This window comes from Arachis hypogaea, chromosome 19, assembly GCF_003086295.3.
Source record: "Arachis hypogaea cultivar Tifrunner chromosome 19, arahy.Tifrunner.gnm2.J5K5, whole genome shotgun sequence".
Lineage (NCBI taxonomy): Eukaryota > Viridiplantae > Streptophyta > Magnoliopsida > Fabales > Fabaceae > Arachis > Arachis hypogaea.
The window spans coordinates 112,792,226-112,817,656 of NC_092054.1; the positions used below are offsets into that span (position 1 = coordinate 112,792,226).

General features: G+C 39.1%; 1 non-coding gene and 1 pseudogene across 1 annotated transcript; one reads left to right on the forward strand and one right to left on the reverse strand.

Moving 5' to 3' along the window:
* Positions 1–929: 929 nt before the first annotated feature.
* On the reverse strand, positions 930–1,037 carry LOC112780848 (small nucleolar RNA R71). The gene has a single exon (XR_003191659.1). It is a non-coding gene; the product is annotated as a small nucleolar RNA R71 (small nucleolar RNA).
* An 18,819-nt stretch (positions 1,038–19,856) lies between these two features.
* LOC140182315 (uncharacterized) overlaps positions 19,857–25,431 on the forward strand; it is a 30,642-nt pseudogene continuing 25,067 nt past the window's right edge.

The following is a 25,431-nucleotide window of genomic DNA, read 5'->3' on the forward strand; positions in this document are numbered from 1 at the left end:
CTTAACTTTTTCAAAACTACCTAACTAACTCTCTCTCTCTCTAATTTTCGAAAATATCTTCCCCCTTTTTCAAAAATTTCTTTTAACTAATTATTTTTATTTTTTATTTTAAAATTTTTCAAAAAAAATACTAACCTTTTTCAAAAACTATTTTCGAAAATCACTAACCCTTTTTCAAAAATTATTTTCGAAAATTCTCCCTCTCCCATCTTATTCTATTTATTTATTCATCAACTAACATCTCATCTCACATCTCTACCCTCCTCACAGTTGTGTTTCTTCCATTACATTACATTCTTTGTCTCCCTCTTTTCTCCCACTCACAAAGGGATCCCTGTACTGTGGTATAAAGGATCTCTATTATTATTATTTTTCTGTGCCCTCTTCTTTGTCATATGAGCAGGAGCAAGGACAAGAACATTCTTGTTGAAGCAGATCCAAAACCTGAAAGGACTCTGAAGAGAAAATTAAGAGAAGCTAAATTACAACAATCCAGAGATAACCTTTCAGAAATTTTCGAACAGGAAGAGGAGATGGCAGCCGAAAATAATAATAATGCAAGGAGGATGCTTGGTGACTTTACTGCACCTAATTCCAATTTACATGGAAGAAGCATCTCCATTCCTGCCATTGGAGCAAACAACTTTGAGCTAAAACCTCAGCTAGTTTCTCTGATGCAGCAGAACTGCAAGTTTCATGGACTTCCATCTGAAGATCCTTTTCAGTTCTTAACTGAATTCTTGCAGATTTGTGAAACTGTTAAGACTAATGGAGTAGATCCTGAACTCTACAGGCTCATGCTTTTCCCTTTTGCTGTAAGAGACAGAGCTAGAATATGGTTGGACTCTCAACCTAAAGATAGCCTGAACTCTTGGGATAAGCTGGTCACGGCTTTCTTAGCCAAGTTCTTTCCTCCTCAAAAGCTAAGCAAGCTTAGAGTGGATGTTCAGACCTTCAAACAGAAAGAAGGTGAATCCCTCTATGAAGCTTGGGAAAGATACAAACAATTGACCAAAAAGTGTCCTTCTGACATGCTTTCAGAATGGACCATCCTGGATATATTCTATGATGGTTTATCTGAGTTATCAAAGATGTCATTAGATACTTCTGCAGGTGGATCCATTCACCTAAAGAAAACGCCTGCAGAAGCTCAAGAACTCATTGACATGGTTGCTAATAACCAGTTCATGTACACTTCTGAGAGGAATCCTGTGAGTAATGGGACGCCTATGAAGAAGGGAGTTCTTGAAATTGATACTCTGAATGCCATATTGGCTCAGAATAAAATATTGACTCAGCAAGTCAATATGATTTCTCAGAGTCTGCATGGAATGTAAGCTGCATCCAACAGTACTCAAGAGGCTTCTTATGAAGAAGAAGCTTATGATCCTGAGAACCCTGCAATAGCAGAGGTGAATTACTTAGGTGAACCTTATGGAAACACCTATAACTCATCATGGAGAAATCATCCAAATTTCTCATGGAAGGATCAAAAGCCTCAACAAGGCTTTAATAATGGTGGAAGAAACAGGTTTAACAATAATAAACCTTTTCCATCATCCACTCAGCAACAGATAGAGAACTCTGAACAAAATACTTCTAATTTAACAAACTTAGTCTCTGATCTATCTAAGGCCACTGTGAGTTTCATGAATGAAACAAGGTCTTCCATTAGAAATTTGGAAGCACAAGTGGGCCAGCTGAGTAAAAGGATCACTGAAATCCCTCCTAGTACTCTCCCAAGCAATACAAAAGAGAATCCAAAAGGAGAGTGCAAGGCCATTGACATAAGCACAATGGCCGAATCCAAAGAGGGAGAGGAGGACGTGAATCCCAAGGAGGAAGACCTCCTGGGACGTCCAGTGATCAATAAGGAGCTTCCCTCTGAGGAACCAAAGGACTCTGAGGCTCATCTAGAGACCATAGAGATTTCATTGAACCTCCTTATGCCCTTCATAAGCTCTGATGAGTATTCCTCTTCTGAAGAGAATGAGGATGTTACTGAAGAGCAAACTGCCAAGTTTCTTGGTGCAATCATGAAGCTGAATGCCAAATTATTTGGCATTGATACTTGGGAAGTTGAACCTCCCTTGTTCATCAATGAACTAAGTGATCTGGATCAACTGATATTGCCTCAGAAGAAACAGGATCCTGGAAAGTTCATAATACCTTGTACCATAGGCACCATGATTTTTAAGGCTCTGTGTGACCTTGGATCAGGAATAAACCTCATGCCCCTCTCTGTAATAGAGAAACTGGGAATCTATGGGGTGCAAGCTGCTAAAATCTCATTAGAGATGGCAGACAGTTCAAAAAAACAGGCTTATGGACAAGTAGAGGACGTGTTAGTAAAGGTTGAAGGCCTTTACATCCCTGCTGATTTCATAGTCCTGGGTACTGGAAAGGAAGAGGATGAATCCATCATCCTAGGAAGTCCTTTCCTAGCCACAGCAAGAGCTGTGATTGATGTGGACAGAGGAGAATTGATCCTTCAATTAAATGAGGACAACCTTGTGTTTACAACTCAAGGATCTCTCTCTGCATCCACGGAGAGGAAGCATAAAAAGCTTCTCTCAAAGCAGAGTCAAACAAAGCCCCCACAGTCAAACTCTAAGTTTGGTGTTGGGAGGCCACAACCAAACTTAGAGTTTGGTGTTGGAGGGTCTCAACAATGCTCTGAACATCTGTGAGGCTCCATGAGAGCCCACTGTCAAGCTATTGACATTAAAGAAGCGCTTGTTGGGAGGCAACCCAATTTTTATTTATCTAACAATATTTTTCTTAGTTATATGTCTTTATAGGTTCATGATCATGTGGAATCACAAAATAAACAAAAAAATTAAAAAACGGAATCAAAAACAGCAGAAGAAAAATCACACCCTGGAGGAGCATCTGCCTGGCGTTCAACGCCATAACAGAGCATGGTTCTGGCGCTGAACGCCCAAAATGGGCAACATCCTAGCGCTGAACGCCCAGAACAAGCATGGTTCTGGCGTTCAACGCCAGAAATGGCAACAAATGGGCGTTGAACGCCCAAAATGGGCACCAACCTGGCGCTGAACGCCCAGAGTTGTGTGCAAGGGCATTTTACATGCCTAATGGGTGCAGGGATGTAAATCCTTGACACCTCCGGTTCTGTGGACACCACAGGATCCCCACCCACCTCACCCTCCCTCTCTCCATTCATGATTATCCCTTCTGTTTTCCATTCACCACTCACATCTATACACACATCCCTCCATCTCCTCCATATCTTCTTCTTCTTCTTCTTCTATTCTTTCTTCTTTTGCTCGAGGGCGAGCAAAATTCTAAGTTTGGTGTGGTAAAAGCATAAGCTTTTTGTGTTTCCATTACCATTAATGGCACCTAAGGCCAGAGAAACCTCAAGAAAGAGGAAAGGGAAGACAATTGCTTCCACCTCTGAGCCATGGAGATGGAAAGATTCATCTCACAAGCTCATCACTAAGAAAAAGATGGAGCAAGCAAGAGAGCCCATTCATGGAGCTCAAGAGGCGTATGAAGCTCATCACCATGAGATCCCGGAGATGCCTCAAATGCATTTTCCTCCACAAAACTATTGGGAGCAAATCAACACCTCCCTAGGAGAATTAAGTCCCAACATGGGACAACTAAGGGTGGAACATCAAGAGCACTCCATCATCCTTCATGAAATAAGAGAAGATCAAAAAGCAATGAGGGAGGAGCAACAAAGACAAGGAAGAGACATAGAAGAGCTCAAGGACATCATTGGTTCCTCAAGAAGGAAACACCACCATCACTAAGGTGGATTCATTCCTTGTTCTTATTTCTTCTGTTTTTCGTTTTCTATGTGATGTGCTTATCTATGTTTGTGTCTTCATTACATGATCATTAGTAGTTAGTAACTATGTCTTAAAGTTATGAATGTCCTATGAATCCATCACCTCTCTTAAATGAAAAAATGTTTTAATTCAAAAGAACAAGAAGTACATGAGTTTCGAATTTATCCTTGAACTTAGTTTAATTATATTGATGTGGTGACAATGCTTCTTGTTTTCTGAATGTATGCTTGAACAGTGCATATGTCTTTTGAAGTGTTGTTTAAGAATGTTAAATATGTTGGCTCTTGAAAGAATGATGACTAGGAGACATGTTATTTGATAATCTAAAAAAACATAAAAATGATTCTTGAAGCAAGAAAAAGCAGCAAAGAACAAAGCTTGTAGAAAAAAAAATAGGCGAAAAAAATAGAAAGAAAAAGAAAAAGCAAGCAGAAAAAGCCAAAAGCTCTTAAAACCAAGAGGCAAGAGCAAAAAGCCAACAACCCTTAAAACCAAAAGGCAAGGGAAATAAAAAGGATCCCAAGGCTTTGAGCATCAGTGGATAGGAGGGCCTAAAGGAATAAAATCCTGGCCTAAGCGGCTAAACCAAGCTGTCCCTAACCATGTGCTTGTGGCGTGTAGGTGTCAAGTGAAAACTTGAGACTGAGCGGTTAAAGTCAAGGTCCAAAGCAAAAAAAAGAGTGTGCTTAAGAACCCTGGACACCTCTAATTGGGGACTTTAGCAAAGCTGAGTCACAATCTGAAAAGGTTCACCCAATTATGTGTCTGTGGCATTTATGTATCCGGTGGTAATACTAGAAAACAAAGTGCTTAGGGCCACGGCCAAGACTCATAAAATAGCTGTGTTCAAGAATCATCATACTGAACTAGGAGAATCAATAACACTATCTGAACTCTGAGTTCCTATAGATGCCAATCATTCTGAACCTCAATGGATAAAGTGAGATGCCAAAACTATTCAAGAGGCAAAAAGCTATAAGTCCCGCTCATATGATTGAAGCTATGTTTCATTGATAGTTTGGAATTTATAGTATATTCTCTTCTTTTTATCCTATTTGATTTTCAGTTGCTTGGGGACAAGCAACAATTTAAGTTTGGTGTTGTGATGAGCGGATAATTTATACGCTTTTTGGCATTGTTTTTAGTATGTTTTTAGTAGGATCTAGTTACTTTTAGGGATGTTTTCATTAGTTTTTATGTTAAATTCACATTTCTGGACTTTACTATGAGTTTGTGTGTTTTTCTGTGATTTCAGGTATTTTCTGGCTGAAATTGAGGAACTTGAGCAAAAATCAGATTCAGAGGTTGAAGAAGGACTGCTAATGCTGTTGGATTCTGACCTCCCTGCACTCAAAGTGGATTTGCTGGAGCTACAGAACTCCAAATGGCGCGCTTTTAATTTCGTTGGAAAGTAGACATCCAGGGCTTTCCAGCAATGTATAATAGTTCATACTTTGGCCACTTTTAGACGATGCAAACTGGCGTTCAACGCCAGCTCTCTGCCCAAATCTGGCGTCCAGCGCCAGAAAAGGATCCAAAACCAGAGTTGAACGCCCAAACTGGCACAAAAACTGGCGTTCAACTCCAAAAAGGACCTCTACACGTGCAACACTCAAGCTCAGCCCAAGCACACACCAAGTGGGCCCCGGAAGTGAATTTATGCATCAATTACTTACTTCTGTAAACCCTAGTAGCTAGTTTATTATAAATAGGACCTTTTACTATTGTATTAGGTATCTTTTGATCAACTTTTGATCTTTGATCAGTTGTATACTATCTTAGGTCACATTTGAGGGCTGGCCTCTCGGCCATGCCTGGACTCTCACTTATGTATTTTCAACGGTAGAGTTTCTACACTCCATAGATTAAGGTGTGGAGCTCTGCTGTTCCTCAAAGATTAATGCAAAGTACTACTGTTTTCTATTCAATTCATCTTGTTTCGCTTCTAAGATATTCATTCGTACTTCAATCTGAATGTGATGAACGTGACAATCATCATCATTCCCTACGAACGCGTGCCTGACAACCACTTCCGTTCTACATTAGAATTGAATGAGTATCTCTTAGATCTCTTAATCAGAATCTTCGTGGCATAAGCTAGAATGATGGCGGCATTCAAGAGAATCCGGAAAGTCTAAACCTTGTTTGTGGTATTCCGAGTAGGATTCAATGAATGAATGACTGTGACGAGCTCCAAACTCGCGATTGCAGGGCGTTAGTGACAGACGCAAAAGGATAGTAAATCCTATTCTAGCATGATCGAGAACCGACAGATGAATAGCCGTGCCGTGACAGGGTGCGTTGACCATTTTCACTGAGAGGATAAGATGAAGCCATTGACAAGGGTGATGCCTCCAGACGATTAGCCGTGCCGTGACAGGGCATCGGATCATTTTCCCAAGAGATGACCGAAAGTAGCCATTGACAGTGGTGATGTATCACATAAAGCCAGCCATGGAAAGGAGTAAGACTGATTGGATGAAGATAGCAGGAAAGCAGAGGTTCAGAGGAACAAAAGCATCTCTATTCGCTTATCTGAAACTCTCACCAATGAATTACATAAGTATTTCTATCCCTATTTTATTATATTATTTTCGAAAACTCTATAACCATTTGATATCCGCCTGACTGAGATTTACAAGGTGACCATAGCTTGCTTCTTACCAACAATCTCCGTGGGATTCGACCTTTACTCACGTAAGGTATTACTTGGACGACCCAGTGCACTTGCTGGTTAGTTATGCGAAGTTGTGAAGATATGTTTAGACCATAGTTCTGTGCATCTGTTTTTGGTGCCATTGCCGGGGAACCAATTTCGAACAACAATTCACAACCTGAGTAGCAATTTCGGATACCAAACTGCCCTCTATGACTATCGGACTATGGTCAGAGGGAAGATTGTTCACATCCACCCTGACAAAATCAGGGAGATCTTTAAGCTACCTCAGCTGAAAGATGACCCAGACTCCTTCAATAGGAGAATGATGAGAACAAACAAGGGCTTGGATAAGATTCTAGAGGATATATGCATCCCTAGAGCCAGGTGGACCACCAGCAGCAAGGGTGTCCCAAATCAACTCAAGAGAGAAGATCTCAAACCAGTCGCCAGAGGATGGCTGGACTTCATTGGGCGTTCTATATTGCCCACTAGCAACCATTCTGAAGTCACCGTTAAAAGAGCAGTGATGATCCATTGCATTATGTTGGGAAAAGAAGTGGAAGTTCATCAACTGATTCCATCTGAATTTTACATACTTGCAAACAGGAACTCCAAAGATGCCAGGTTGGCTTATCCAAGCCTAATCTCTATGCTCTACAAAGATGCTGGAGTAAGGATGGGAATAACGGAGTACATCTCAGTGGAGCAACCAATCACTAAAACCACAATGGAAAAACAACAAGTGCAGGATAACCCCATCAAGAGGAGGGCGCAAGAACTTCTCCTGGAAGTCCCTCAATTTTAATATTGGGAACAGCTTGAAGCATCTGTTACCAAGTTGCAAGAATCTATGGACCAAATAAAGGAAGAACAGCAAAATCAAAACAATATGCTCTGCAAACTGCTCAGGGAACAAGAAGAGCAAGGGCGTGACTTAAAGGAACTGAAGCGTCAGAAGTTATCTCTTGAAGGACCAAGCACCCCACAGACTAGAGGAACATCCACATCCCAAACTCAAGGTTGTTGAGTTCTAATCTTAGCCTTAACTCTGTGATAATTGTTCTTATTTGAGTTTTACCTTAGAAGTTATAGTAGTAATTAGTAGTTATTTTATCTCCAATTAAGCTATAATTTATTTTTCTCATCATCATTAAACATGAATAAAATAGAAGATTTTTTTTAGAATAAGGAGGCAATATTTTTCGAAATTTTAATAAAAGAAATTCTAATTATTTACATGTGGTGGCAATGCTTTCTGCCTTCTGAATGAATGCCTAAACAGAGCATATGTCTTTGGAATTTGATGTTCTTGAATGTTAGATATGTTGGCTCTTGAAAGAATGATGAACATGAGACATGTTATTGATAATCTGAAAAATCATAAAAATGATTCTTGAAGCAAGAAAAAGCAGTGAATACAAAGCTTGCAGAAAAAAAAAAGAGAGAAAAAGCAAGCAGAAAAAGCCAATAGCCCTTAAAACCAAAAGGCAATGGTAATAAAAAGGATCCAAGGCTTTGAGCATCAGTGGATAGGAGGGCCTAAGGGAATCAAATCCTGGTCTAAGCGGCTAAACCAAGCTGTCCCTAACCATGTGCTTGTGGCGTGAAGGTGTCAAGTGAAAACTTGAGACTGAGCGGTTAAAGTCAAGGTCCAAAGCAAAAAGAAGAGTGAGCTTAAGAACCCTGGACACCTCTAATTGGGGACTTTAGCAAAGCTGAGTCACAATCCGAAAAGGTTCACCCAATTATGTGTCTGTAGCATTTATGTATCCGGTGGTAATACTGGAAAACAAAGTGCTTAGGGCCACGGCCAAGACTCATAAAGTAGCTGTGTTCAAGAATCAACATACTGAACTAGGAGAATCAATAACATTTCTGAATTCTAAGTTCCTATAGATGCCAATCATTCTGAGCTTTAATGGATAAAGTGAGATGCCAAAACTGTTCGGAAGCAAAAAGCTACTAGTCCCGCAAATCTAATTAGAATATGAGCTTCACTCAAGAACTCTGAGATATTATTGCTGCGTGACTTATTTGTATTCTATTTTATTTGTCTAGTTGCTTGGGGACAAGCAACAGTTTAAGTTTGGTGTTGTGATGAGCGGATATTTTATACGCTTTTTGGGGTTAATGTCATATAGTTTTTAGCATGATTTGGTTAGTTTTTAGTATATTTTCATTAGTTTTTAGGCAAAATTTATATTTCTGGACTTTACTATGAGTTTGTGTGTTTTTCTATAATTTCAGGTATTTTCTGGCTGAAATTGAGGGAGCTGAGCAAAAATCTGACTCAGGCTAAAAAGGACTGCTGATGCTGTGGATTCTGACCTCTCAGCACTCGGAATAGATTTTCTGGAGCTACATGAGTCCAATTGGCGCGCTTCTAATTGCGTTGTAAAGTAGACATCCAGGGCTTTCCAGCAATATATAATAGTCTATACTTTACTCAAGGATAGATGATGTAAAATGGCGTTCAACGCCAGTTCCATGTTGCAGTCTGGCGTCCAGCGCCAGAAACAAGTTACAAGTTGGAGTTCAACGCCAGAAACAGGTTACAACCTGGCGTTGAACGCCCAAAACAGCCCAGGCACGTGAGAAGCTTAAGTCTCAGCCCCAGCACACACCAAGTGGGCCCCAGAAGTGGATTTTTGCACCAATTATCTTAGTTTATTCGTTTTCTGTAAACCTAGGTTACTAGTTTAGTATTTAAACAACTTTTAGAGATTTATTTTGTACCTCATAACATTTTAGATCTGAATTTTGTACTCTTTGACGGCATGAGTCTCTAAACTCCATTGTTGGGGGTGAGGAGCTCTGCTGTGGTTCGATGAATTAATGCAACTATTTCTGTTTTCTATTCAAACACGCTTATTTCTATCTAAGATGTTCATTCGCACTTCAATATGATGGATGTGATGATCCGTGACACTTATCATCATCCTCAACCTATCAACGCGTGCCTAACAACCACCTCCGTTCTACCTTCGATTGAATGAATATCTCTTGGATTCCTTAATCAGAATCTTCGTGGTATAAGCTAGAATCCATTGGCAGTATTCTTGAGAATCCAGAAAGTCTAAACCTTGTCTGTGGTATTCCGAGTAGGATTCAGGGATTGAATGACTGTGACGAGCTTCAAACTCACAAGGGCTAGGCGTAGTGACAGACGCAAAAGGATCAATGGATCCTATTCCAGCATCAGTGGGAACCGACAGATGATTAGCCGTGTGGTGACAGCGCACCTGGACCCTTTTCACTGAGAGGACGGATGGTAGCCATTGACAATGGTGATCCACTGATGAGCGGATAATTTATACGCTTTTTGGCATTATTTTTACATGGTTTTCAGTATGATTTAGTTAGTTTTTAGTATATTTTTATTGTTTTTTATTAAAAATCACATTTCTGGACTTTACTATGTGTTTGTGTGTTTTTCTGTGATTTCAGGTATTTTCTGGCTGAAATTGAGGGACCTGAGCGAAAATCAGATTCAGAGGTTGAAGAAGAACTGCGGATGCTGTTGGATTCTAGCCTCTCTGCACTCAAAGTAGATTTTCTGGAGCTACAGAACTTCAAATGGCGCGCTTCCAATTGCGTTGGAAAGTAGATATCCAGGGATTTCCAGCAATATATAATAGTCCATACTTTGCCCGAGTTTAGATGACGTAAACTGGCGTTCAACGCCAGTTCCATGTTGCAGTCTGGCGTTCAGCGCCAGAAACAAGTTGCAAAGTGGAGTTCAACGCCAGAAACACGTTACAAACTGGCGTTCAACTCCAAAATTGACCTCTCCACGTGAAAGCTTCATGCTCAGCCCAAGCACACACCAAGTGGGCTCCAGAAGTGGATTTCTGCATCAATTACTTACTTCTGTAAACCCTAGTAGCTAGTCTAGTATAAATAGGACTTTTTACTATTGTATTTACATCTTTAGTTTCATCTTTAGATCACGTTTGGGGGGCTGGCCTCTCGGCCATGCCTGAATCTTTATCACTTATGTATTTTCAACGGTAGAGTTTCTACACACCATAGATTAAGGTGTGGAGCTCTGCTGTTCCTCAAAGATTAATGCAAAGTACTACTGTTTTTCTATTCAATTCAACTTATTCCGCTTCTAAGATATTCATTCGCACTTCAAAATGATGGATGTGATGATCGTGACAATCATCATCATTCTCAACTTATGAACGCGTGCCTGACAACCACTTTCGTTCTGCCTTAGATTGAATGGATATCTCTTAGATATCTAATACAGGGGACCGAGTCCGAGATATTAGAGTCTTTGTGGTATAAGTTAGAACCCATGGATGACCATTCCTGAGATCCAAAAAGTCTAAACCTTGTCTGTGGTATTCCGAGTAGGATTTGGGAAGGGATGGCTATGACGAGCTTAAAACTCGCGAGTGCTGGGCGTAGTGATAGACGCAAAAGGATCAATGGATCCTATTCCAGTATGATCGAGAACCGACAGATGAATAGCCGTGCCGTGACAGAGCATCTTGGACCATTTTCGCTGAAAGGACAGGAAGTAGCCATTAACAACGGTGATGCCCAACATACAGCTTGCCATGGAAAGGAGTAGGAATGATTGGATGAAGACAGCAGGAAAGCAGAGATCAGAGGAACGAAAGCATCTCTATACACTTATCTGAAATTCTCACCAATGAATTACATAAGTACCACTATCCTATTTTATATTTTATTTATTTTCATCCACTTTAATTTCTTAATACAATTGAATCTGCCTGACTGAGATCTACAAGGTGACCATAGCTTGCTTCATACCGACAATCTCCGTGGGATCGACCTTTACTCACGTAAGGTTTATTACTTGGACGACCCAGTGCACTTGCTGGTTATTTGTACGAAGTTGTGAAACAGATATAAGATCATGAACGTGCGTATTAAGTTTATTTTTTAGCGCCGTTACCAAGGAATGGAATGATCACGATTTCGAACACCAAGTTTTTGGCGCCGTTCCCGGGGATTGTCCAAATTTGGACAACTGACGGTTCATCTTGTTGCTCAGATTAGGTAATTTTCTTTTTCGTTTTATTTTCAAAAAAAATTGTTTTCAAAAATCTTTCAAAAAAATTTTTTTTTTCCTTTTGTTTTCGAAAATTATTCTAAATTTTTAAGAATGAATTCTAGAGTTTCAAAATAATATGCTGAAGCTTGTCTGGCCATCAAGCTTTAGACTAACCTGGTATGATTCATGGAATTTTGATTGAGGACTTTGAATTCATTACTTCCTTTTTCCTATATGTTTTCGAAAAAAGTAAAATAAATACAAAAAAAAAAAATTTCTTTTTCGTTTTCCCAAAATTAATTTTTGAAAAATCCAAAAAAATTTACAAAATCATAAAATCAAAAATATTTTTGTTGTTTCTTGTTTGAGTCTAGAGTCAATTTTTAAGTTTGGTGTCTTGCATGTGTTTCCTTTTTCTCAAGAATTTTCGAAAATTCATCATATGTTCTTCATGATCTTTAAGTTGTTCCTGGCCAGTCTTCTTGTTTGATCTTCATATTTTCTTATTTTGTGTCTTTTCTTGTTTTTCATATGCATTTTTAATTTGTTAGTTTCTAAAGTTTGAAAATTTCTAAGTTTGGTGTCTTGCATGTTCTTCTTTCATTAAAAATTTTCAAAAATAAGTCTTGATGTTCATCTTGATCTTCAAAGTGTTCTTGGTGTTCATCTTGACATTCATAGTGTTCTTGCATGCATTGTGTGTTTTCATTCATAATTTTTATGTTATGAGTCTTTTTCATGTTTTTCTCTTTCTTCATTAAAAATTCAAAAATAAAAAAAAATCTTTTCCTTATTTTACTCAAAATTTTCGAAAATATGATTTGATTTAGTCAAAAAGTTTTTAAATTTAATTGTTTTTTATGAATCAAATCAAATTTTCAATTTAAAAATCCTATCTTTTTCAAAATCTTTTTCAAAAATCAAATCTTTTTCATTTTTCTTATTTATTTTCAAAAATTTTAAAAATATTTTTCAAAAATTTTTTTCTTAATTTTATCTCATAATTTTCGAAAATATTACTAACAATTAATGTGATTGATTCAAAAATGTAAAGTTTGTTACTTGCTCATTAAGAAAGATTCAATCTTTAAACTCTAGAATCATATCTTTTTAGTTTCTTGTTAGTCAAGTAATCAACTTTAGTTTTCAAAATCAAATCTTTTTAATTTTCTTTTCAAATCTTTTTCAAACTAAAATTTCAATCATATCTTTTTCAAATTCAATTTCAAAATCTTTTCTAACTTCTTATCTTTTTAAAATTGATTTTCAAATCTTATCTTTTTGTTTTAATCATATCTTTTTAAATTTCAATCATATCTTTTTCAAAAACAAATTTCAAAACTTTTTCAATCAATCTTATCTTTTTGTTTCAATCATATCTTTTTTCAAAACTACCTAACTAATCCCCTCTCTCTTATTTTCGAAAATTCCCTCTCTCCTTTTTCAAAATTCCTTTTTAATTAACTAATTATTTTAATTTTAATTTAATTTCAACTTTAATTTTCGAAATCTAACTTTCAATTTTAATTTTTATTTTAATTAAATTTCGAAATTCTCTCTCTCATTTCCTTCTATTTATTTATTCATCTACTAACACTTCTCTCCCATCCAAAAATTTGAACACCACCTCCCTCTCTGTGTTCGAGTTTTTCCTCTTCTCTTCTTTACATTACATTCTTTTCTTTTTCTACTCACACAAAGGAACCTCTCTCTACTGAGGCAAAGAGGATCCCTATTATTTTCTGTTTTCTTCTTTTCATATGAGCAAGAGCAAGGACAAGAACATTTTTGTTGAAGCAGATCCTGAACCTGAAAGGACTCTGAAAAGGAAACTAAGAGAAGCTAAAATACAACAATCCAGAGACAACCTTACAGGAATTTTCGAACTGGAAGAGGAGATGGCAGCCGAAAATAATAATAATGTAAGGAGGATGCTTGGTGACTTTACTGCACCTAATTCCAATTTACATGGAAGAAGCATCTCCATCCCTGCCATTGGAGCAAACAATTTTGAGCTTAAACCTCAAATAGTTTCTCTGATGCAACAGAACTGCAAATTTCATGGACTTCCATCTGAAGATCCTTTTCAGTTCTTAACTGAATTCTTGCAGATCTGTGATACTATTAAGACCAATGGGGTTGATCCCGAGGTCTACAGGCTTATGCTTTTCCCGTTTGCTGTAAGAGACAGAGCTAGAGTATGGTTGGACTCTCAACCTAAGGATAGCCTGAACTCTTGGGATAAGCTAATCAAGGCTTTCTTAGCCAAATTCTTCCCTCCTCAAAAGCTTAGTAAGCTTAGAATGGATGTTCAAACCTTCAGATAGAAAGAAGGAGAATCCCTCTATGAAGCTTGGGAGAGGTACAAACAACTGACCAAAAAGTGTCCTTCTGACATGCTTTCAGAATGGACCATTCTGGATATATTCTACGATGGTCTGTCTGAGTTATCAAAGATGTCACTGAACCATTCTGCAGGTGGATCCATTCACCTAAAGAAAATGCCTACAGAAGCTCAAGAACTCATTGACATGGTTGCTAATAACCAGTTCATGTACACTTCTGAGAGGAATCCTGTGAGTAATGGGATGCCTCAGAAGAAGGGAGTTCTTGAAATTGATACTCTGAATGTCATATTGGCTCAGAATAAAATATTAACTCAGCAAGTCAATATGATTTCTCAGAGTCTGAATGGAATGCAAGCTGCATCCAACAGTACTCAAGAGGCATCTTCTGAGGAAGAAGCTTATGATCCTGAGAACCCTGCAATAGCAGAGGTGAATTACATGGGTGAACCCTATGGAAACACCTATAATCCCTCATGGAGAAATCACCCAAATATCTCATGGAAGGATCAACAAAAGCCTCAACAAGGCTTTAACAATGGTGGAAGAAACAGGTTTAATAGCAAGCCTTTTCCATCATCCACTCAGCAACAGACGGAGAATTCTGAGCAGAAGCCATCTAGCTTAGCAAATATAGTCTCTGATCTATCTAAGGCTACATTAAGTTTCATGAATGAAACAAGGTCTTCCATTAGAAATCTGGAAGCACAAGTGGGCCAGCTGAGTAAAAGGATCATTGAAACCCCTCCTAGTATTCTCCCAAGCAATACAGAAGAGAATCCAAAAGGAGAGTGCAAGGCCATTGAATTGATTACCATGGCCGAACCTGTAAGGGAGGGAGAGGACGTGAATCCCAGTGAGGAAGACCTCCTGGGATGTCCAGTGATCAACAAAGAGTTTCCCTCTGAGGAACCAAAGGAATCTGAGGCTCATCTAGAGACCATAGAGATTCCATTGAACCTCCTTATGCCCTTCATGAGCTCTGATGAGTATTCTTCTTCTGAAGAAAATGAAGATGTTACTGAAGAGCAAGTTGCCAAGTACCTTGGTGCAATCATGAAGCTGAATGCCAAATTATTTGGTAATGAGACTTGGGAAGATGAACCTCCCTTGCTCACCAATGAACTGAGTGATCTGGATCAACTGAGATTGCCTCAGAAGAAATAGGATCCTGGAAAGTTCTTAATACCTTGTACCATAGGCACCATGACCTTTGAGAAGTCTCTATGTGACCTTGGGTCAGGGATAAACCTCATGCCCCTCTCTGTAATGGAGAAATTGAGAATCTTTGAGGTGCAAGCCGCCAGAATCTCACTAGAGATGGCAGACAACTCAAGAAAACAGACTTATGGACTAGTAGAGGACATGTTAGTAAAGGTCGAAGACCTTTACATCCCTGCTGATTTCATAATCCTAGACACTGGGAAGGAAGAGGATGAATCCATCATCCTTGGAAGACCCTTCCTAGCCACAGCAAGAGCTGTGATTGATGTGGACAGAGGAGAGTTAGTCCTTCAACTGAATGAGGACAACCTTGTGTTTCAAACTCAAGGATCTCCTTCTGTAACCATGGAGAGGAAGCATGAAAAGCTTCTCTCACTGCAGAGTCAATCAAAGCCCCCACAGTCAAACTCTAAGTTTGGTGTTGGGAGGCCTCAGTCAAACTCTAAGTTTGGTGTTGAATCCCCACATCCAAACTCTAAGTTTGGTGTTGGGAATCTATAAAATTGACCTGATCACCTGTGTGGCTCAGTGAGAGCCCACTGTCAAGCTGTTGACATTAAAGAAGCGCTTGTTGGGAGGCAACCCAATGTTATTTAATATATTTTATTTTATTTTCTCTTTGTTATTTCATGATTTACTAGGTTGATGATCATGTGGAGTCACAAAAACTACAAAAAAATTCAAAAACAGAATGAAAAACAGCATTAAAAATAGAACACCCTGGAGGAAGGGCTTACTAGCGTTTAAACGCCAGAACAGAGCATAGAGCTGGTGCTGAACACCAGAAACAAGCATAGAACTGGCGTTCAATGCCAGAAACATGCTACATCTGGGCATTGAATGCCCAGAATTGCATGCAAAGGTGTTTTACATGCCTAATTGGTGCAGGGATGCAAATCCTTGACACCTCAGGATCTGTGGACCCCACAGGATTCCCACCTACCTCACCCTCTCTCTCTCCATTCACAGTCATCCCTTCTATTTTCTATTCACCACTCACATCCATACACCCCACCTACCTTCCAAATCCAAAATCTATTTCCCACCCAATCCTACCCATATAGCCGAATACACACATCCCTCTATCTCCTCTATATCTTCTTCTTCTTCTTCTTCTATTCTTTCTTCTTTTGCTCGAGGGCGAGCAACATTCTAAGTTTGGTGTGGTAAAAGCATAGCTTTTTTTGTTTTTCCATAACCATTGATGGCACCTAAGGCCATAAAAACCTCTAGAAAGAGGAAAGGGAAGACAAAAACTTCCACCTCCGAGTTATAGGAGATGGAGAGATTCATCTCAAGGATCTATAGCTCAGTGGTAGAACATTTGACTGCAAATCAAGAGATCCCTGAGATACCTTAGGGGATACATTTTCCTCCACACAATTATTGGGAGCAACTAAGGATGGAGCACCAAGAGCACTCCATCATCCTCCATGAAATTAAAGAAGATCAAAAAGCAATGAGGGAGGAGCAACAAAGACAAGGAAGAGACATAGAAGAGCTCAAGGACATCATTGGTTCCTCAAGAAGAAAACGCCACCATCACTAAGGTAGACTCATTCCTTGTTCTTAAATTTTCTGTTTTTCATCTTTTATGTTAAATGTTTTTTATATTTGTGTCTTTATTTCATGATCATTAGTGTCTAAGTGTCTATGCCTTAAAGTAGTGAATATGAATCCATCACCTCTCTTAAATGAAAAATGTTTTAAAAACAAAAGAACAAGAAGTACATGGTTTTGAATTCATCCTTGAAACTAGTTTAATTATTTTGATGTGGTGACAATACTTTTTGTTTTTTGAATGAATGCTTGAACAGTGCATATGTCTTTTGAAGTTGTTGTTTAACAATGTTAAATATGTTGGCTCTTGAAAGAATGATGAACAGGAGAAATGTTATTTGATAATCTGAAAAATCATAAAAATGATTCTTGAAGCAAGAAAAAGCAGTGAATACAGAAAGCTTGCGAAAAAAATGGCGAAAAAAATGATAGAAAAAAAAAGAAAAAAAAGCAAGCAGAAAAAGCCAAAAGCTCTTAAAACCAAGAGGCAAGAGCAAAAAGCCAGTAACCCTTAAAACCAAAAGGCAAGGGTAATAAAAAGGATCCAAGGCTTTGAGCATCAGTGGATAGGAGGGCCTAAAGGAATAAAATCCTGGCCTAAGCGGCTAAACTAAGCTGTCCCTAACCATGTACTTGTGGCGTGAAAGTGTCAAGTGAAAACTTGAGACTGAGCGGTTAAAGTCAAGGTCCAAAGCAAAAGCAGAGTGTGCTTAAGAACCATGGACACCTCTAATTGGGGACTTTAGCAAAGCTGAGTCACAATCTGAAAAGGTTCACCCAGTTATGTGTCTGTGGCATTTATGTATCCGGTGGTAATATTGGAAAACAAAGTGCTTAGGGCCACGGCCAAGACTCATAAAGTAGCTGTGTTCAAAAATCAACATACTGAACTAGGAGAATCAATAACACTATCTGAACTCTGAGTTCCTATAGATGCCAATCATTCTGAACTTCAATGGATAAAGTGAGATGCTAAAACTATTCAAGAGGCAAAAAGCTACAAGTCCCGCTCATCTGATTGGAGCTATGTTTCATTGATAGTTTGGAATTTATAGTATATTCTCTTCTTTTTATCCTATTTGATTTTCAGTTGCTTGGGGACAAGCAACAATTTAAGTTTGGTGTTGTGATGAGCGGATAATTTATACGCTTTTTGGCATTGTTTTTACATAGTTTTCAGTATGATTTAGTTAGTTTTTAGTATATTTTTATTAGGTTTTAATTAAAAATCACATTTCTGGACTTTACTATGAGTTTGCGTGTTTTTCTGTGATTTCAGGTATTTTCTGGCTGAAATTGAGGGACCTGAGCAAAAATCAGATTCAGAGGTTGAAGAAGAACTGCGGATGCTGTTGGATTCTGACCTCCCTGCACTCAAAGTAGATTTTCTGGAGCTACAAAAATTCAAATGGCGCGCTTCCAATTGCGTTGGAAAGTAGACATCCAGGGCTTTCTAGAAATATATAATAGTTCATACTTTGCCCGAGTTTAGACGACGCAAACTGGCGTTGAACGCCAGTTCCATGTTGCAGTCTGGCGTTCAGCGCCAGAAACAAGTTGCAAAGTGGAGTTCAACGCCAGAAACACGTTACAAACTGGTGTTCAACTCCAAAATTGACCTCTCCATGTGAAATATTCATGCTCAGCCCAAGCACATACCAAGTGGGCTCCGGAAGTGGATTTCTGCATCAAATACTTACTTCTGTAAATCCTAATAGCTAGTCTAGTATAAATAGGACTTTTTACTATTGTATTTACATATTTAGTTTCATCTTTAGATCACGTTTGGGGGGCTGGTCTCTCGGCCATGCCTGAACCTTTATCACTTATGTAATTTCAACGGTAGAGTTTCTACACACCATATATTAAGGTGTGGAGCTCTGCTGTTCCTCAAAGATTAATGCAAAGTACTACTGTTTTTTTATTCAATTCAACTTATTCCGCTTCTAAGATATTCATTCGCACTTCAAAATGATGGATGTGATGATCGTGACAGTCATCATCATTCTCAACTTATGAATGCGTTCCTGACAACCACTTCCGTTCTACCTTAGATTGAATGGATATCTCTTGGATATCTAATACAGGGGACCGAGTCCGAGATATTAGAGTCTTCGTGGTATAAGTTAGAACCCATGGATGGCCATTCCTGAGATCCGGAAAGTCTAAACCTTGTCTGTGGTATTTCGAGTAGCATCTGGGAAGGGATGGCTGTGACGAGCTTAAAACTCGCGAGTGCTGGGCGTAGTGACAGACGCAAAAGGATCAATGGATCCTATTCCAGTATGATCGAGAACCGACAGATGAATAGCCGTACCGTGACAGAGCATCTTGGACCATTTTCACTGAGAGGACGGGAAGTAGCCATTGACAACGGTGATGCCCAACATACAGCTTGCCATGGAAAGGAGTAGGAATGATTGGATGAAGACAGCAGGAAAGCAGAGATCGGAGGAACGAAAGCATCTCTATACACTTATCTGAAATTATCACCAATGAATTACATAAGTACCACTATCTTATCTTATATTTTATTTATTTTCATCCACTATAATTTCTTAATACAATTGAATCTGCCTGACTGAGATCTACAAGGTGACCATAGCTTGCTTCATACCGACAATCTCCGTGGGATCGACCCTTACTCACGTAAGGTTTATTACTTGGACGACCCAGTGCACTTGCTGGTTAGTTATACGAAGTTGTGAAACAGATATAAGATTATGAACGTGCGTATTAAGTTTTTAGCGCCGTTACCAAGGAATGGAATGATCACGATTTCGCACACCATCCACCAACACACAGCTTGCCATAGAAGGAACCTTGCGTGCGTGAAGAAGAAGGCAAGAAGAAAGCAGAGATTCAGAAGACAAAGCATCTCCAAAACTCCAACATATTCTCCATTACTGCAGAACAAGTATTTAATTAGTGCTCTTTTATTTTTCGCAAGTCAAACTGATAATTATAATTGACCTCCTGACTAAGATTTACAAGATAACCATAGATTGATTCAAACCAACAATCTCCGTGGGATTCGACCCTTACTCACGTATGGTATTACTTGGACGACCCAGTGCACTTGCTGGTTAGTGGTACGAGTTGTGAAAAGTGTGATTCACAATTCGTGCACCAATCCCACTAAGAATCTGGATAAGGCTGCCAATCTCCCGTTGAGTTGTTGTATCTCTCTAACACAAGTTGGGCTCTTCATGTTGAGTATGGCCTGGTATTTGTCTGGATTCGCTTCAATTTCTCTTTGTGTGCGCATGAAACCTAAGAATTTGCCCGCTTCTTCTGCAAAGGTGCATTTTGTGGGATTGAGTCGCATGTCGTGCTTCCTTATAGTGTCGAACACTTAAGCCAGGTCGGACAATAATGTCTCTTCACTTTGTGTCTTTATCAACATGTCGTCCACATAGACTTCTATGATTTTTTTGATGTGATCTGAGAAGACTTTATTCATTAGCCTTTGATAAGTAGCTCCCGCATTCTTGAGACCGAAAGGCATCACAATGTAGCAGTAATTCTCTTTTGGCATAAAAAATGAGGTCTTTTCTTGATCTGGTGGATACATGGAGATTTGGTTGTATCCGGAATATGCATCCATAAACGAGAGGTATCTATATCCGGAGGAAGCATCTACCAGAGCGTCGATACTTGGGAGTGGGTAAAGATCTTTTGGGCAGGCTTTGTTAAGGTCGGTGTAGTCGGTGCACATTCGCCACTTCCCATTTGATTTTTTCACCAAGACGACGTTAGCTAGCCATAGTGGGTACTTGACTTCTCTTATGAATCCTGCCTCCAGTAGTGCTTGTACCTGTTCTTCCACAACTTGGGATCGCTCTGGCCCAAGTTTTCTTCGTCTCTGCTGTACCGGTCGAGATCCTTGATAGACCGCCAACTTGTGACACATTAGCTTGGGATCTATGCCTGGCATGTCTGCAGCTTTCCATGCAAAGAGATCGACATTATCTCGCAAGAACTGTACTAGTAATTCCTTTGCATCTCCTTTCAGGATCGTGCCAATATTAGTCATTTTGTCCGAGGTATCTCCGATCTGAACTTTCTCTATTTCACCTTCGGGCAGTGGACGGAGTTCTTCTCGTCTCTGAACTCCACCAAGCTCAATTGTATGGAACTCTTCTCCTCTGCCTCTGAGGTTTAGACTTTCGTTATAACAGCGGCGTGCCATCTTTTGATTTGCTTTTATTGTGGCTATCCCCTCTGTAGTTGGGAATTTCATGCATAGATGTAGAGTCGAGACTATTGCGCTGAGTTGATTTAGTGTTGTCCGACCTATTAGGACATTGTAGGCTGAACTCACGTCGACCACAATGTAGTCTATCTTGAGTGTTCTGGATTGGATCCCTTTTTCGAAGGTTGTATGTAGTGACACGTATTCCAGTGGTTGTACTGGGGTATCTCTCAGTCCGAACAGGCTGTTCGGGTATGCTCTAAGCTCCTTTTCTTCTAAGCCGAGTTTGTCGAAGGCTATTTTGAATAAGATGTCGGCAAAACTCCCTTGGTCTATTAATGTGCGGTGGAGATTAGCGTTTGCTAGTATGATGGTGATGACCATGGGATCGTCGTGTCCTGAGATGATACCGGATGCGTCTTTTTTGGTGAACGTGATCGCAGGGATGTCGGGTGCTTCCTCCTTTCTTTCGACATGATATACTTCTTTGAGGTATCTTTTGCGGGATGATTTGGAGATTTCGCCTCCTGGGAATCCTTCATGTATCATATGGACATGTCTTTCTGGCGTACGAGGTGATCGCTGATGAGTATTTTGGTGAAAAATAAATTTCTCCCAAAACACACAAATCTAACCGGCAAGTGCACCGGGTCGCATCAAGTAATAAAACTCACGGGAGTGAGGTCGATCCCACAGGGATTGATGGATCAAGCAACTTTAGTGGGTGATTAGTTTAGTCAAGCTAACATTGATGTGAATTGTGTGAAATTGTAACCAACAGGAAGTAAAGGACAATGAATTTAAAGTTGCAGAAAGTAAATTGCATTGAAACTTAAATTGCAAGAAAAGTAAATTGGCAAAATCTTAAATGACAAGAAAAGTAAATTGCATCAAATGTAAAGGGAATTGGGTGCAGAGAAATTAAAGAAAGCAAACAAGGAAGTGTAAATAGCAATCAAACAGAGAAGTAAAAGATGTAGCAGGTTCAACAGATTTGGAAAATCACTTGAAAAATCAAAACAGAAAGCAACTTGGCTCAATTGCAAAATCTGAACGAGAGGTTGAAGATCTCAGGGGTTGGATGAGACTAGAGACCAAGTCTAGATCTCAATTCCTTCCTTGATCCAACAGAGAATAATTGCAGAAGAAAATAGAGAGGAAAGCAGTAAAGAGAGTTTTGATTCAAATCACAATTCCTTCAAATTATGCAGCAAGTAAACAGAGAGAAATCTCAGAGGGAGAATGAAACAGAACACCTTCAATTCTCCACCCAAGACTCAAAAACAAAGAAAAGAAAATTAAAGAGAGAGTTCTCGAATCCTAGTGCTCCCTAGTGGAGCCAGCCTCCTCACAAATATGAAACAGATGCCTATTTATAGGCATTTTTACAAAATGAAAATGAAATTCAAAACAAATTATAATTAAAATGAAATTTCTATTCTAACTATCTCTTGTGCCTCTGAGTGGTGTCAATTGGGCCTTTGCTCTTGATGGAATTGGGTTGAAAGAGGCCTTGGTTGATTGCTCTTGAAGTTTGAAGAAGAACCAAAGTGAACCAATTGAACCGGGTTTGAGGTTAGCCAAAGTTGGACCTAAAGTTTGAGCCAAAGTTAGGGGTCTAACTTTGGCTCCAACTTTTCACATCAGCAAACACAATCTGCTGGTATGGACGTTGGTGCCAACGTTAGGGGTCTAACTTTGACCCTAACGTTGGCCTCCCTTATGCACATTTATGGCGCCAACTTTGTCCTCTTGTCATGTTGCCAATTTTATGCCCAATATAGACTATCATATATGGTTGGAAAGCTTTGAATGTCAGCTTTCTAACCCACTTGGAATCACTTCAATTGGACATCTACAACTCAAGTTATGATCATTTGAAGAGGGCATGGTCGCTGGCTTTGGTGTTGATGCCAAGGCATCTTAGGCTAGTTTCACTAGCATTTTTCTGTTAGTTTTAGATGTTTTATGCATTTTCTTGAGCTTAAAGTAACCAAGAATGGTTAAAAGAAGAACAAAGCAATGAACCATCCAAACAGTATGATTTTGATGCAAATTCCATGAGTTTTTAGTTATATTACTTGAATGCTATGAATGGAAGATTTCTCATGAAATTTTGCAAGACTTTGATGCAATTGTTTGGATGATTTCAGGGAAGAAGAGGCTAGGCAAGGAAGCAACAAAGTCAATAAAGGAAGCTTGAATATCACATGTGGAGTTTAAGTTCCAGTTTAAGCCTAAACTGGAGCTTAAACGCCAAAATCATGAAGGCTAAGAAATGCTGAAACTGAAGTTTAACCTCCAGTTTAACCTTAAACTGGAGGTTAAACGCCAGAATGAGAGTCTCACCAAAGAAGCATTTCCACGTTTAACCTCCAGTTTAACCTTAAACTGGAGGTTAAACGCCAGAAGTGAGAAGGGCACCAAGGGGGGCAGTTCCACGTTTAACCTCCAGTTTAACCTTAAACTGGAGGTTAAACGCCAGAAAGGGGAAAAGCACCAGGGAGCCATTTCCACGTTTAAGCTCCAGTTTAACCTTAAACTGGAGCTTAAACGTGTTCGACCTCCAGGATGCCTTCTTCCATTTCCACGTTTAAGCTCCAGTTTAACCTTAAACTGGAGCTTAAACGTGTTCGACCTCCAGGGCTGCCCTTTCTATCTCCACGTTTAAGCTTCAGTTTAACCTTAAACTGAAGCTTAAACGTGTTCGACTAAGTTACCCTCCAGGGCTGCCTTCTTCCATTTCCACGTTTAAGCTTCAGTTTAACCTTAAATTGAAGCTTAAACGTGCTTCCACAAAAGGCATCACTGGAAGTGTCTGGCGTTTAAGCTACAGTTTAAGCTTAAACTGCAACTTAAACGCCACTCTTGGAAAAGGTTTCTGGGCCAACAATATTGCGGTTTAAGTTAGTATTTGAGCACAAACATTAACTTAAACTTACTCTGGTATGAAACCCAATTGAATATCATGGTTTATGGGATTGGGCCTGAAGGATTGATGAGTCTGAAATTTCAATTTATTGAGTCATGTGTCATTATTTGATTATCACTAAGTTGGCTCAATGAATGTTACAGAATTTGGATCAACAGCCTCATCAAGATTATGGATCATAAACCCAAGGCAAAAGGAAAGCAGGGAGAGGCCTCAAAGCCCAAGAAACACAACAGAAGCTCAATATAGAAAGTGTATAAATAGGATAGAATTTAAGTTAGGAGGGACTTTTACCTTTTCATTTTAGCTAGTTTTCATTTCTTTGTAATTGAATTCAGAGCTATGACTCACTAAACCCCCTTTCATTGGGTTAGGGAGCTCTATTGTAATTCAATGAATCAATAATAGTTTATCTTCTTCTTCAATCTTTTCTCTTGAATTTTGTTAGAAAGCTTCTCGATCTAATTCCATTGGGTAGTTGTCTTGGGAAAGAAACTACCCATAATTGGAATCCTTCGGAACCTTGGGAAAGGAATGGAGGATTCATGCTAGAGAAGCTTTCTCACAGTGAATTGGATTGGGGTTTGGATGGATATTGTGACATGTAATCCTACCAAATTGTGGTTCATGAAACTGTGTGGTATAATCAGTGATCGAGCATCATCTCTTCTTATGAACATTTAAACCAAGGGATTGGGAATTTGTTTGTTTTTAGAGAGAATTGGTGAGCCAAGGGATTGGGATCCAATCATATAAGATTGCCAAGCAAAATTTAATGAACGCATTGGTTGAGGAAGAGATAAACATGTTTTGATTCGGAGATCTCAATATCTCCTATAACCCAATGAATTCCCCATTTCTGATTTCCACTTTCTCTTTACATTCTGCAACTCAATTCATGCAATCACCCCCATTCCCTTTTAATTTTAGCAATTTAGCTTCTGCTCTTTAATTCATGCAATTTAAGATTCCGCCATTTAAATTTCTTGTCATTTACGTTTCCCACCAATTTTACATTCCGCAATTCTCATCTAAATCTTGATTCCGCTCAACTAGAACACACTTCTAATCCGAATTGCTCACTCAACCAATCCTTGTGGGATTCGACCTCACTCTATTGTGAGTTTTTACTTGACGATAACCGGTGCACTTGCCGGAAGGAATTTTGCCGATCGTGCAATTTCCTAAATCGTAGCATAACAAGTTTATGCGCATCAAGTTTATGGCGCCGTTGCCGGGGATTGGTTTTCGATTGACAATTCTCAAATTGGAAGTTAACTAGATTGAGCATTTTTTTTGTTTTGATTAATTCAGTACAATTTACTTGTTGAATTTTAATTTCTGCACTCTGTTACATGCTTTCTTTCTTTATGCCTTTAAATTCAAGCAACTAACTCACTGACTCACTAACTGTTTGAATTAATTCCTCAACTGCTCTAACCATACTCTTCCATTAACCAAGAGTATTTCACTTGTTTGTTGCCTGTGCTGTGTTCTTGTATGACAAGTAGGAGAGGAGAGACATCAACTCCTCCATATACCGAACCAGAGAGGACCCTTCATAGACTGAGAAGGGAAGCAAGAGGGAAGAGAGTACTGGGAGAAGAGGAATCTGAAGGAGAATCTGAGGACAATTTTGAGGAAGCTTTAGATCTCAACATGGATA